At 41.2% G+C, this 14838-nt stretch overlaps 2 protein-coding genes across 7 annotated transcripts in view; one reads left to right on the top strand and one right to left on the bottom strand.

Moving 5' to 3' along the window:
* LOC309628785 (uncharacterized protein) overlaps positions 1-9080 on the bottom strand; it is a 59152-nt gene extending 50072 nt beyond the window's left edge. The window contains exon 1 of the mRNA XM_082392173.1: positions 8050-9080. The gene's annotated coding sequence lies outside the window, so the exon portion shown is untranslated. The remainder of the gene's footprint in view (positions 1-8049) is intronic.
* LELP1 (late cornified envelope like proline rich 1) overlaps positions 1-14838 on the top strand; it is a 207743-nt gene that overhangs the window by 181710 nt on the left and 11195 nt on the right. The gene's annotated exons all lie outside the window — the stretch shown is intronic.

Here is a 14838-nt window from a genome sequence, read left to right as displayed (position 1 = left end):
TGCCTCTTCAGCAGCTGCAGACTTTTTCCTGGACTCCCTCCCGGCTAGCACCGAAGCCCGAGCCTCAGCTCCCAGCCCCCGCCTGCCCCGGCGGGTGAGCAGACAAGCCTCTAGGGCTGGTGAGTGCTACTCAGCACCGATCCTCTGTGCAGTAATCTCTCCGCTTTGCCCTCCGCACCCCTGTGGCTGCACTCTCCTCCGTGGCTCTGAAGCTTCCCCCCTCCACCACCCGCAGTCTCTGCCCATGAAGGGGCTTCCTAGTGTGTGGAAACCTTTCCTCCTTCATGGCTCCCTCTCACTGGCGCAGGTCCCGTCCCTATTCTTTTGTCTCTGTTATTTCTTTTTTCTTTTGCCCTACCCAAGTACGTGGGGATTTTCTTGCCTTTTGGGAGTTCTGACGTCTTCTGCCAGCGTTCAGTAGGTGTTCTGTAGGAGCAGTTCCACGTGTAGATGTGTTTCTACTGTATCTGTTGGAAGGAAGGTGATCTCCGCATCTTACTCTTCCGCCATCTTGCTCCTCCCCTGCATCTCTTCACTGACAATAAACATTTTTTATTGAGTGACTAAGATTTGCTGGGCCTTGCACTAGGGGTACAGATATAAAAATACCTGGTTCCTGATCTCTGGACTAGCCCATCATTTGAGGGGAATTGGGAAATAAATAATTACAAAATACAGAGGGAATTCCCTGGCAGTCCAGTGGTTAGGACTCCACACTTCCACTGCCAAGTGGAAGGTTCAATCCCTGGTCACAGAACTAAGATCCCACAAGCCATGCAGCACAGCCAAAAAATAAATGAATAAATAACTACAAAATAGAAGGATAAAATCTCATCATGAGCTTGGCTCAGGCAACTAACAGCCTGGGAGGGCCAGGTAAATCACACCCTGTGAGTTCAAGGTTGGAGGAGGGCAGAGAGAGGAGATGACTGGAAGAGAAAAAGCACAGAGTCAGAAAGGTCCGGCACATTTGGGGAACCACAAGCAGTTTAGCTCCAGACTCTATGGTAAGTATAAAAGACTGAGCTGAAAGAATCTTGCAGACCCAACTAACAATCTGGGACCTCATCTTGAATTAATTTGTAGAATTAGACTTCTGTTTTATAAAATTCACTTTGACAGTGCTGTGCAGTATGAATTCGAGGTGGGCACTCTGGGAGACCTGTGACAATGACAACCTCAGTGAAGGCAACAACAGTGACTGTGAGGGTGATGGGGGACTGACTCGAGAGAGGTATTCACTGGGGCTCCCAAACACCGGCCTGGGTCAGGAGCCTGTGGTTTTGGAAATAGAACTGGAAGATCCCAGTGGCACATTTTGTGTAAGGTTGAGTGGGAGGCAGGAGGCTGGGATGACCCCAAGTTTCTGGCTTAGAGGTCTTGGTGAATAGGGATGCTATCCACAGAGTTGGAGCACATAGGATGAGCATGTTAGAAAAGATGAAGAAGGTGGTGAATTCTGATTTTATGACAGCAATTGGAAGCACCAGAGTACATCCAATGGATGTTAACATTTGGATCTGGAGAAGAGAGAAGACTGAGGCTTTGGAATTCTTTGAGGTAGAGGTGGTAGTTATAGAAATGGTGGGAAATGAGATCAACAGCAAATATGTAAAGTGAAAGGAGCCAGGTGACATTGAAAGGATTCAGCAGAGGAAGAACAGGTTGTGGAGGAGGGTAGAAGAGGGCAGAGAAATGGGACACCATCCAGGTAATAGAGGAACCCAAGGGCAGAGGGGTAAAAAAGAGGACAACAGTATCAAATACGGCAGTAAAGGCAAATTGGATAAATACCGAACCGTGTCCACGAGGACATCATGGAATTTCCCCTCACTTAATTCATAATAAACAAGCAAAACTACATAAACATCAGGAGAAAATCACCAATGGTAATTGATGCACAATGAAAGGGGAGGATTGTGAGTGTTTCACACGGGCCACAGAGGAAGAGCTGGATCTCTAGGCTGTGTAAAATCCCATACAAGAGGGCTACCTGCAGGTAAAATCCCATCAGAGAGAATCTGGAGAACTGCCCAATGCCCAGGGGCTGCAGGAGCAGGTCGCAGGTATGTTTGCCAATATTGAAGAATGCTGCAATCAAAACCCCAACAAGGTGAGGGGCAGAAAGGGCTGAAGAACATATTCAAGTTTCCCACCACAGAAGAGGTCAGCTTTAACCACCTGCCAAACCCAGAGAACCCCTATGTCAGTGCAGAACAGTATCAGTCAGGTAAGAACCTTCCTGCCCCTCTTCTCTTCTCCCTTTGCAGGCCCTCCCCCCAAAACCAGAGGCAGTCAGGTGAGTGAGGAAGAGGAGACACTCCAAATAGCAAATAGAGGAAGATGCTCTCCTTTCTGGTCCCAAGTGGGAAACAGAAGGAAATATAATCTTCCAGGAAATACACCTTCTGATTATTGAAATAAGATTGTTTATGAAAACAAGAACCAGAGAACTGCTTATTTTTTTTAACATCTTCATTGGAGTATAATTGCTTTACATTGTTGTGTTAGTTGCTGCTGTATAACAACGTGAATCAGCTATATGTATACGTATATCAACATATCCCCTCCCTCTTGTGTCTCCCTCCCACCCTCCCTATCCCACCCCTCTAGGTGGTCACAAAGCACTGAGCTGATCTCCCTGTGCTATGTGGTTGCTTCCCAGTAGCTACCTATTTTACATTTGGTAGTATTTATATGTCAGTGCTACTCTCTCACTTCATCCCAGCTTGCCCTTCCCCCTCCCCGTGTCCTCAAGTCCATTCTCTACATGTGTGTCTTTATTCCTGTCCTGCCCCTAGGTTCTTCAGAACCTTTTTTTTCTTTTTCTACATTCCATATATATGTGTTAGCATACGGTATTTGTTTTTCTCTTTCTGACTTACTTCACTCTGTATAACAGTCTCTAGGTCCATCCACCTCACTGCAAATAACTCAGTTACATTTCTTTTTCTGGCTGAGTAGTATTCCATTATATATATGTGTCACATCTTCTTTATCCATTCATTGGTTAATATACACTTAGGTTGTTTCCCTATCCTGACTATTGTAAATAGTGCTGCAATGAACATTGTGGTACATGACTCTTTTTGAATTATGGTTTTGTCAGGGCATATGCCCAGTAGTGGGATTGCTGGGTCGTATGGTATTTCTATTTTTAGTTTTTTGAGGAACCTCCATACTGGTCTCCATAGTGGCTGTATCAATTCACATTCCCACCAACAGTGCAAGAGGGTTCCCTTTTCTCCACACCCTCTCCAGCATTTATTGTTTGTAGATTTTTTGATGATGGCCATTCTGACCGGTGTGAGGTGATACCTCATTGTAGTTTTGCTTTGCATTTCTGTAATGATTAGTGATGTTGAGCATCCTTTCATGTGTTTGCTGGCAATCTGTATATCTTCTTTGGAGAAATGTCAATTTAGGTCTTCTGCCCATTTTTGGATTGGGTTGTTTGTTTGTTTGTTTGTTTTTTGATACTGACCGGCATGAGCTGCTTGTATATTTTGGAGATTAATCCTTTGTCCATTGCTTCATTTGCAAATATTTCCCCCATTCTGAGGGTTGCCTTTTCATCCTGCTTATGGTTTCCTTTGCTGTGCAAAAGCTTTTAAGTTTCATTAGGTCCAATTTGTTTATTTTTGTTTTTATTTCCCTTTCTCTAGGAGGTGGGTCAAAAAGGATCTTGCTGTGATTTATGTCATAGAGTGTTCTCCCTATGCTTTCCTCTAAGAGTTTTATAGTGTCTGGCCTTACATTCAGGTCTTAATTCATTTTGAATTTATTTTTGTGTATGGTGTTAGGGAGTGTTTTAATTTCATTCTGTTACGTGTAGCTGTCCAGTTTTCCCAGCGCCATTTATTGAAGAAACTGTCTTTTCTCCATTGTGTATTCTTGCCTCCTTTAACAAAGATAAGGTGACCATATGTGCGTGGGTTTATCTCTGGGCTTTCTACCCTGTTCCATTGATCTATATTTCTGTTTTTGTGCCAGTACCATACTGTCTTGATTACTGTAGCTTTGTAGTATCGTCTGAAGACAGGGAGACTGATTCCTCCAGATCCGTTTTTCTTTCTCAAGATTGCTTTGGCTATTCGGGGTCTTATGTGTTTCCATACAAATTGTGAAATTTTTTGTTCTACTTCTGTGAAAACTGCCATTGGTAGTTTGATAGAGATTGCATTGAATCTGTAGATTGCTTTGGGTGGTATAGTCATTTTCACAATGTTGATTCTTCCAATCCAAGAACATGGTATATCTCTCCATCTGTTTGTATCATCTTTAATTTCTTTCAACAGTGTCTTATAGTCTTCTGCATACAGGGCTTCTCTCTCCTTAAGTAGGTTTATTCCTAGGTATTTTATTATTTTGTTGCAGTGGTAAATGGGAGTGTGTCCTTAATTTCTCTTTCAGGTTTTTCATCATTAGTGTATAGGAATGCAAGAGATTTCTGTGTATTAATTTTGTATCCTGCTACTTTACCAAATTCATTGATTAGCTCTAGTAGTTTTCTGGTAGCATCTTTAGGATTCTCTATGTATAGTATCATGTCATCTGCAAACAGTGACAGTTTTACTTCTTCTTTTCTAATTTGGATTCCTTTTATTTCTTTTTCTTCTCTGATTGCTGTGGCTAAAACTTCCAAAACTATGTTGAATAACAGTACTGAGAGTGGGCAACCTTGTCTTGTTCCTGATCTTAGTGGAAATGGTTTCAATTTTTCAACATTGAGAACGATGTTGGCTGTGGGTTTGTCATATATGGCATTTATTATGTTGAGGTATGTTCCATCTGTGCCCACTTTCTGGGGCGTTTATATCATAAATGGCTGTTGAATTTTGTTGAAAGTTTTTTCTGCATCTATTGAGATGATCATATGATTTTTCTCCTTCAGTTTGTTAATATGGTTTCTCACAGTTATTGATTTTCATGTATTGAAGAATCCTTGCATTCCTGGGATAGACACCACTTGATCATGATGTATGATTCTTTTAATGTGCTGTTGGATTCTGTTTGCTAGTATTTTGTTGAGGATTTTTGCATGTTCATCAGTGATATTGGTCTGTAGTTTTCTTTTTTTGTGACATCTTTGCCTGGTTTTGGTATCAGGGTGATGGTGGCCTCGTAGAATGAGTTTGGGAGTGTTCCTCCCTCTGCTATGTTTTGGAAGAGTTTGAGAAAGAAAGGTGTTAGCTCTTCTCTAAATGTTTGATAGAATTCGCCAGTGAAGCCATCTGGTCCTGGGCTTTTTTTTGTTGGAAGACTTTTAATCACAGTTTCAATTTCAGTGCTTGTGTTTGGTCTGTTTATATTTCCTATTTCTTCCTAGTTCAGTCTCGGAAGGCTGTGTTTTTCTAAGAATGTGTCTATTTCTTCCAGGTTGTCCATTTTATTGGCATATAGTTGCCTGTAGTAATCTCTCATGATCATTTGTATTTCTGCCATGTAGGTGTTACCTCTCTTTTTTCATTTCTAATTCTGTTGATCTGAGTCTTCTCCCTTTTTTTCTTGATGAGTGTTGCTAATGGCTTATCAATTTTGTTTATCTTCTCAAAGAACCAGCTTTTAGTTTTACTGATCTTTGCTATTGTTTCCTTCATTTCTTTTTCATTGGTTTCTGATCTGATCAGAAATGAGAGGATTGGGCTGCACCAAGACAACAGCTTTGAAGACATAGTGCTCTTGAATAAAATGACGGAAGGAAGAAAATGAGAGGATTGGGCTGCACCAAGACAATGGATCTAACACCAATTATCCCAGGGGCAGGGGGTTCAGTTCTGGTTACCATCACCTTTCATTTAGGTTCATTTGGGTTTTATGACATTCTTTATCCACTGTGAATACCAAATAAACCCTGCATTGGGATACCCCATCCTCCTCATTACCTTTTCTCTTCTCTCCCCCAGTCCTCTCTCTGGACCAGCTCACTCTCATCCACTCAGTAAACATGTGTTGGGCTGAAGTGAAGTCAAGATCTCAGGTCTGCCCAGAAACACAAAGATACATCTTTCCAATAACCATTCAGGATGCTTCACTGAAAACACAAAATTCTTAGACTCAAACTCATCTTCTTCTAACACAAACCTGTTCTGTTTCCTCAGTGCCCATTAACAATAGCACCTGGGAGTCCTCTGAGTTCTTAATTTTCTTCTTAACTTTCCACTAACCAGATGCCATAAATTTGCCTCTCTGATGATGTTTCTCTCATTGGTACCCTCTTTCTCCCACCACCACTGCCTTCTTCAGACTTGGAGATTTTTATAATTTCTTTGAACAGCTTAGATCAACTTACACTCCACCACTCCATCCTCCAAACCATCCTGCACTTCATTGTCAGAAATATCTTTCAACACCTTAGACATGATATATCACAATTTGAACCAAAAGTCCCTCATGATTCAGCAGTGAATGAATGCCAAGATGAATGTCTTGGACCAGAGTTCAAGGCACCAAGTGTCTCTGAGACCAAATTGACTTTCCCACTCTTATTACCACCCCAGACACACCCCTACTTCAACCACAAAGACCCACTGGCCAGGCCTTTGAAAAAACAAGGAAGGAACTTTCACAGAGGCAGAGCTTTCTACTCTAAGACAGGATCTGGGGTTAGCCCAACAGGTCAGGACTGGTCAGGAGCATCAAACTCAATTTCTTAAGAATAGACAGCATTTACCTTGGATATTAAGGGGTGGCCACACCCTGATTGAAAAAGACAATCACAGAATGCAACAAACAGTGAATTTTAGGCAGAGACATTGAGAAAAAAGAGCTAAGATAATCCTTGGATTCGAGCCAGGGAGTGTGGAGTGGTAAAAAGAGGTTTCAGAATCTCATGTTAAAAACATAGTGGGGCGACTTCCCTGGTGGCACAGTGGTTAAGAATCCACCTGCGAGAGAGAAGATGGCGGAAGAGTAAGACGCGGAGATCACCTTCTTCCCCACAGATATATCAGAAATACATCTACACGTGGAACTGCTCCTATAGAACACCCACTGAACGCTGGCAGAAGACCTCAGACTAACCAAAAGGCAAGAAACTCCACACATACCTGGGTAGGGCAAAAGAAAAAACAGAGACAAAAGAATAGGGATGGGACCTGCACCAGTGGGAGGGAGCTGTGAAGGAGGAAAGGTTTCCACACACTAGGAAGCCCCTTCGCAGGAAGAGACTGCGGGTGGCGGAGGGGGGAAGCTTCGGAACCACGGAGGAGAGTGCAGCCACAGGGGTGCGGGGGGCAAAACGGAGAGATTCCCGCACAGAGGAGTGGTGCCGACCAGCACTCACCAGCCCGAGAGGGTTGTCTGCTCACCCGCCAGGGCGGGCGGCGGCTGGGAGCTGAGGCTCGGGCTGCGGTCGGATGGCAGGGAGAGGACTGGGGTTGGCTGCGTGAACACAGCCTGAAGGGGTTAGTGTGCCACAGCTAGCCGGGAGGGAGTCCGGGAAAAAGTCTGGACCTGCCGAAGAGGCAAGAGACTTTTTCTTCCCTCTTTGTTTCCTGGTGCTCGAGGAGACGGGATTAAGAGCATTGCTTAAAGGAGCTCCAGAGACGGGCGCGAGCGGCGGCAATCAGCGTGCACCCCAGAGATGGGCATGAGATGCTAAAGCTGCTGTTGCCACCACCAAAAAACCTGTGTGCGAGCACAGGTCACTATCCACACCCCACCTCCCGGGAGCCGGTGCAGCCCGCCACTGCCAGGGTCCAGTGATCCAGGGACAACTTCCCCAGGAGAACGCACGGTGCGCCTCAGGCTGGTGCAACTTCACGCCAGCCTCTGCCACCCCAAGCTCGCCCCGCACTCCGTACCCCTCTCTCCCCCCGGCCTGAGTGAGCCAGAGCCCCCAAGGCAGCTGCTCCTTTAACCCTGTCCTGTCTGAGCAAAGAACAAATACCCTCAGGCGACATAAACGCAGAGGCGGGTCCAAATCCAAAGCTGAGCCCTGGGAGCTGTGCAAACAAAGAAGAGAAAGGGAAATTTCTCCCAGCAGCCTCAGAAGCAGTGGATTAAAGCTCCACAATCAACTTCATGTACCCTGCATCTGTGGAATACCTGAATAGACAACGAATCATCCCAAATTGAGGAGGTGGACTTTGGGAGCAAGATATATTATTTTTTCCCCTTTTCCTCTTTTAGTGAGTGTGTATGTGTATGCTTCTCGGTGAGATTTTGTCTGTATAGCTTTGCTTTCACCATTTGTCCTAGGGTTCTGTCCATCCGTTTTTGTTTTTTTACTTAAAAAAATTTTTTTCTTAATAATTATTTTTTTAACATCTTTATTGGAGTATAATTGCTTTACAATGGTGTGTTAGTTTCTGCTTTATAACAAAGTGAATCAGTTATACATATACATATATCCCCATATCTCTTCCCTATTACATCTACCTCCCTCCCATCCTCCTTATCCCACCCTTCTAGGTGGTCACAAAGCACCGAGCTAATCTCCCTGTGCTATGCGGCTGCTTCCCACTAGCTATCTATTTTAAATTTGGTAGTGTATATATGTCCATACCACTTTCCTTGTCCCAGCTTAAGATTTTTTTTTAACATCTTCATTGGAGCACAATTGCTCTACAATGGTGTATTAGTTTCTACTTTATAACAAAGTGAATCAGTTATACATATACACATGTTCCCATATCTACTTTTTATTTTAATAACTTTGTTTTATTATATCTTACTTTATTTTATTTTATTTTATTTTATCCTCATTTTTCTTTTTTTCTATTTTTTCTCCCTTTTAATCTGAGCCGTGTGGATGAAAAGCTCTTAGTGTTCCAGCCAGGCATCAGGGCTGTGCCTCTGAGGTGGGAGAGCCAACTTCAGGACACTGGTCCACAAGACACCTCCCAGCTCCACGTAATACCAAATGGTGAAAATCTCCCAGAGATCTCCATCTCAACACCAAGACCCAGCTTCACTCAACGACCAGCAAGCTACAGTCCTGGGCACCCTATGCCAAACAACTAGCAAGACAGAAACACAACCCCATCCATTAGCAGAGAGGCTGCCTAAAATCATAATAAGTCCAGAGACACCCCAAAACATACCACCAGATGTGGACCTGCCCATCATAAAGACAAGATCCAACCTCATCCACCAGAACACAGGTACTACTCCTCTCCACCAGGAAGCCTACACAACTCACTGAACCAACCTTAGCCACTGGGGACAGACACCAAAAACAACGGGAATTATGAACCTGCACCCTGCGAAAAGGAGACCCCAAACACAGTAAGATTAGCAAAATGAGAAGACAGAAAAACACACAGCAGATGAAGGAGCAAGGTAAAAACCCACCAGACCTAATAAATGAAGAGGAAATAGTCAGTCTACCTGAAAAAAGAATTCAGATTAATAATAATAAAGATGATCCAAAATCTTGGAAATACAATAGACAAAATGCAAGAAAAATTTAACAAAGACCTACAAGAACTAAAGAGGAAACAAGCAATGATGAACAACACAATAAATGAAATTAAAAATACTCTAGACGGGATCAATAGCAGAATAACTGAGGCAGAAGAACGGATAAGTGACCTGGAAGATAAAATAGTGGAAATAACTACTGCAGAGCAGAATAAAGAAAAAAGTATGAAAAGAACTGAGGACAGTCTCAGAGACCTCTGGGACAATATTAAACACACCAACATTCGAATTATAGGGGTCCCAGAAGAAGAAGAGAAAAAGAAAGGGACTGAGAAAATATTTGAAGAGATTACAGTTGAAAACTTCCCTAATATGGGAAAGGAAATAGTTAATCAAGTCCAGGAAGCACAGAGAGTCCCATACAGGATAAATCTAAGAAGAAACATGAAAAGACACATATTAATCAAACTATCAAAAATTAAATATAAAGAAAACATATTAAAAGCAGCAAGGGAAAAACAACAAATAACACACAAGGGAATCCCCATAAGGTTAACAGCTGATCTTTCAGCAGAAACCCTGCAAGCCTGAAGTGACTGGCAGGACATATTTAAAGTGATGAAGGAGAAAAACCTACAACCAAGATTACTCTATCCAGCAAGGATCTCATTCAAATTTCATGGAGAAATTAGAACCTTTACAGACAAGCAAAAGCTAAGAGAATTCAGCATCACCAAACCAGCTTTACAACAAATGCTAAAGGAACTTCTCTAGGCAGGAAACACAAGAGAAGGAAAATACCTACAATAACAAACCCAAAACATTTAAGAAAATGGGAATAGGAACAAACATATTGATAATTACCTTAAATGTAAATGCATTAAATGCTCCAAACAAAAGACATAGACTGGCTGAATGGATACAAAAACAATACCCACATATATGCTGTCTAAAAGAGACCCACTTCAGACCTAGGGACACATACACACTGAAAGTGAGGGGATGGAAAAAGATATTCCATGCAAATGGAAATCAAAAGAAAGCTGGAGTAGCAATTCTCATATCAGACAAAATAGACTTTAAAATAAAGACTATCACAAGAGACAAAGAAGGACACTACATAATGATCAATGGATCAATCCAAGAAGATGTAACAATTGTAAATATTTATGCACTCAACATAGGAGCACCTCAATACATAAGGCAAATACCAACAGCCATAAAAGGGGAAATCGACAGAAACACAATCATAGTAGGGGACGTTAACACCCCACTTTCACCAATGGACAGATCATCCAAAATGAAAATAAAAAAGGAAACACAAGCTTTAAATGATACATTAAACAAGATGGACTTAATTGATATTTATAGGACATTCCACCCCAAAACAACAGAATACACATTTTTCTCAAGTGCTCCTGGAACATTCTCCAGGATAGATCATATCTTGGGTCACAAATCAAGCCTTGGTAAATTTAAGAAAATTGAAATCGTATCAAGTACCTTTTCTGATCACAATGCTATGAGACCAGATATCAATTACAGGAAAAGATCTGTAAAAAATACAAACACGTGGAGGCTATACAATACACTACTTAATAACCAAGTGATCACTGAAGAAATCAAAGGGGAAATCAAAAAATACCTAGAAACAAATGACAATGGAGACACGAGGACGCAAAATGTGTGGGATGCAGCAAAAGCAGTTCTAAGAGGGAAGTTTATAGCAATACAATCCTACCTCAAGAAACAGGAAACATCTCAAATAAACAACCTAACCTTGCACCTAAGCCAATTAGAGAAAGAAGAACAGAAAAACCCCAGTTAGCAGAAGGAAAGAAATCGTAAAGATCAGATCAGAAATAAATGAAAAAGAAATGAAGGAAATGATAGCAAAGATCAATAAAACTAAAAGCGGGTTCATTGAGAAGATAAACAAAATTGATAAACCATTAGCCAGACTCATCAAGAAAAAAAAAGGAGAAGACTCAAATCAACAGAATTAGAAATGAAAAAGGAGAAGTAACAACTGACACTGCAGAAATACAAACGATCGTGAGCGATTACTACAAGCAACTCTATGCCAATAAAATGGACAACCTGGAAGAAATGGACAAATTCTTAGAAATGCACAACTGCCGAGATTGAACCAGGAAGAAATAGAAAATATGAACAGACCAATCACAAGCACTGAAATTGAAACTGTGATTAAAAATCTTCCAACAAACAAAAGCCCAGGACCAGATGGATTCACAGGCGAATTCAATCAAACATTTAGAGAAGAGCTAACACCTATCCTTCTCAAACTCTTCCAAAATATAACAGAGGGAAGAACACTCCCAAACTCATTCTACGAGGCCACCATCACCCTGATACCAAAACCAGACAAAGATGTCACAAAGAAAGAAAACTACAGGCCAATATCACTGATGAACCTAGATGCAAAAATCCTCAACAAAATACTAGCAAACACTATTTACAATAGCCAGGACACTGAAGCAACCTAAGTGTCCATCATAGGATGAATGGACTCTTTATCCATTCAGATGTGACACATATATACAATGGAATATTACTCAGCCATAAAATTAAATGAAATGGAGGTATTTGTAGTGAGGTGGATGGAGTTAGAGTCTGTCATACAGAGTGAAGTAAGTCAGAAAGAGAAAAACAAATACAGTATGCTAACACATATATATAGAATCTAAGGGGGAAAAAAAGGTCATGAAGAACCTAGTGGCAAGACGGGAATAAAGACACAGACCTACTAGAGAATGGACTTGAGGATATGGGGAGGGGGAGGGGTAAGATGTGACAGGGTGAGAGAGTGGCATGGACTTATATACACTACCAAATGTAAAATACAAAGCTACTGGGAAGCAGCCACATAGCCAGGGAGATCAGCTCAGTGCTTTGTGACCACCTAGAGGGGTGGGATAGGGAGGGGGATGCAAGAGGAAAGAGATATGGGAACCAATGTATATGTATAACTGATTCACTTTGTTATAAAGCAGAAACTAACACACCATTGTAAAGCAATTATACTCCAATAAAGATGTTTTTAAAAAAATACTAGCAAACAGAATCCAACAGCACATTAAAAGGATCATACACCATGATCAAGTGGGGTTTATTCCAGGGATGCAAGGATTCTTCAATATACACAAATCAATCAACATGATACACCATATTAACGAATTGAAGGAGAAAAACCATATGATCATCTCAATAGATGCAGAGAAAGCTTTCCACAAAATTCAACACCCATTTTTGATAAAAGCCCTGCAGAAAGTAGGCATAGAGGGAACTTTCCTCAACATAATAAAGGCCATATATGACAAACCCACAGCCAACATTGTCCTCAATGGTGAAAAACTGAAACCATTTCCACTAAGATCAGGAACAAGACAAGGTTGCCCACTCTCACCACTATTATTCAACATAGTTTTGGAAGTGTTAGCCACAGCAATCAGAGAAGACAAAGAAATAAAAGGAATCCAAATCGGAAAAGAAGAAGTAAAGCTGTCACTGTTTGCAGATGACATGATACTATACATAGAGAATCCTAAAACTGCCACTAGAAAACTCCTAGAGCTAATCAATGAATTTGGTAAAGTAGCAGGATACAAAATTAATACACAGAAATCTCTTGCAGTCCTATATACTAATGATGAAAAATCTGAAAGTGAAATTAAGAAAACACTCCCGTTTACCATTGCAACAAAAAGAATAAAATATCTAGGAATAAACCTACCTAAGGAGACAAAAGACCTGTATGCAGAAAATTATAGGACACTGATGAAAGAAATTAAAGATGATACAAATAGATGGAGAGATATACCATGTTCTTGGATTGGAAGAATCAACATTGTGAAAATGACTCTACTACCCAAAGCAATCTACAGATTCAATGCACTCCCTATCAAACTACCACTGGCATTTTTCACAGAACTAGGACAAAAAATTTCACAATTTGTATGGAAACACAAAAGACCCCGAATAGCCAAAGCAATCTTGAGAATGAAAAATGGAGCTGGAGGAATCAGGCTCCCTGACTTCAGACTATACTACAAAGCTACAGAAATCAAGACAGTATGGTACTGGCACAAAAACAGAAATATAGATCAATGGAACAGGATAGAAAGCCCAGAGATAAACCCACGCACATATGGTCACCTTATCTTTGATAAAGGAGGCAAGCATATACAGTGGAGAAAAGACAGCCTCTTCAACAAGTGGTGCTGGGAAAACTGGACAGGTACATGTAAAAGTATGAAATTAGAACACTCCCTAACACCACACACAAAAATAAACTCAAAATGGATTAAGGACCTAAATGTAAGGCCAGACACTATCAAACTCTTAGAGGAAAACATAGGGAGAACACTCTATGACATAAATCACAGCAAGATCCTTTTTGACCCAGCTCCTACAGGAATGGAAATAAAAACAAAAAGAAAAAAATGGGACCTAATGAAACTTAAAAGCTTTTGCACAGCAAAGGAAACCTTAAACAAGACGAAAAGACAACCCTCAGAAAGGGAGAAAATATTTGCAAATGAAGCAACTGACAAAGGATTAATCTCCAAGATTTACAAGCAGCTCATGCAGCTCAATAACAAAAAACAAACAACCCAATCCAAAAATGGGCAGAAGACCTAAATAGACATTTCTCCAAAGAAGATATACAGATTGGCAACAGACACATGAAAGAATGCTCAACATCATTAATCATTAGAGAAGTGCAAATCAAAACTGCAATTAGATATCATCTCACACCGGTCAGAATGGCTATCATCAAAAAATCTAGAAACAATAAATGCTGGAGAGGGTGTGGAGAAAAGGGAACACTCTTACACTGTTGGTGGGAATGTAAATTGATACAGCCACTATGGAGGACAGTATGGAGGTTCCTTAAAAATCTAAAAATAGAACTACCATACGACCCAGCAATCCCACTACTGGGCATATACCCTGAGAAAACCATAATTCAAGAAGAGTCATGTACCAAAATGTTCACTGCAGCTCTATTTACGATAGCCAGGACATGGAAGCAACCTAGGTGTCCATCATCGGATGAATGGATAAAGAAGATGTGGCACATATATACAATGGAAGATTACTCAGCCATAAAAACAAACGAAATTGAGTTATTTGTAGTGAGGTGGATGGAGTTAGAGTCTGTCATACAGAGTGAAGTACGTCAGAAAGAGAAAAATAAATACAGTATGCTAACACATATATATGGAATCTAAGGGGAAAAAAAGGTCATGAAGAACCTAGTGGTAAGATGGGGATAAAGACACAGACCTACTAGAGAGTGGACTTGAGGATATGGGGAGGGGGAAGGGTAAGCTGTGACAAAGTGAGAGAGTGGCATGGACATATAGTACACTACCAAACGTAAAATAGATAGCTAGTGGGAAGCAACCGCATAGCACAGGGAGATCAGCTCGGTGCTTTGTGACCACC

The sequence above is a fragment of the Balaenoptera borealis genome, assembly GCF_965194805.1.
Source record: "Balaenoptera borealis genome assembly, chromosome: 1".
Classification (NCBI taxonomy): domain Eukaryota; kingdom Metazoa; phylum Chordata; class Mammalia; order Artiodactyla; family Balaenopteridae; genus Balaenoptera; species Balaenoptera borealis.
Note: the sequence above shows the minus strand (reverse complement) of the source record. Positions and strands in the feature narration are given on the sequence as shown.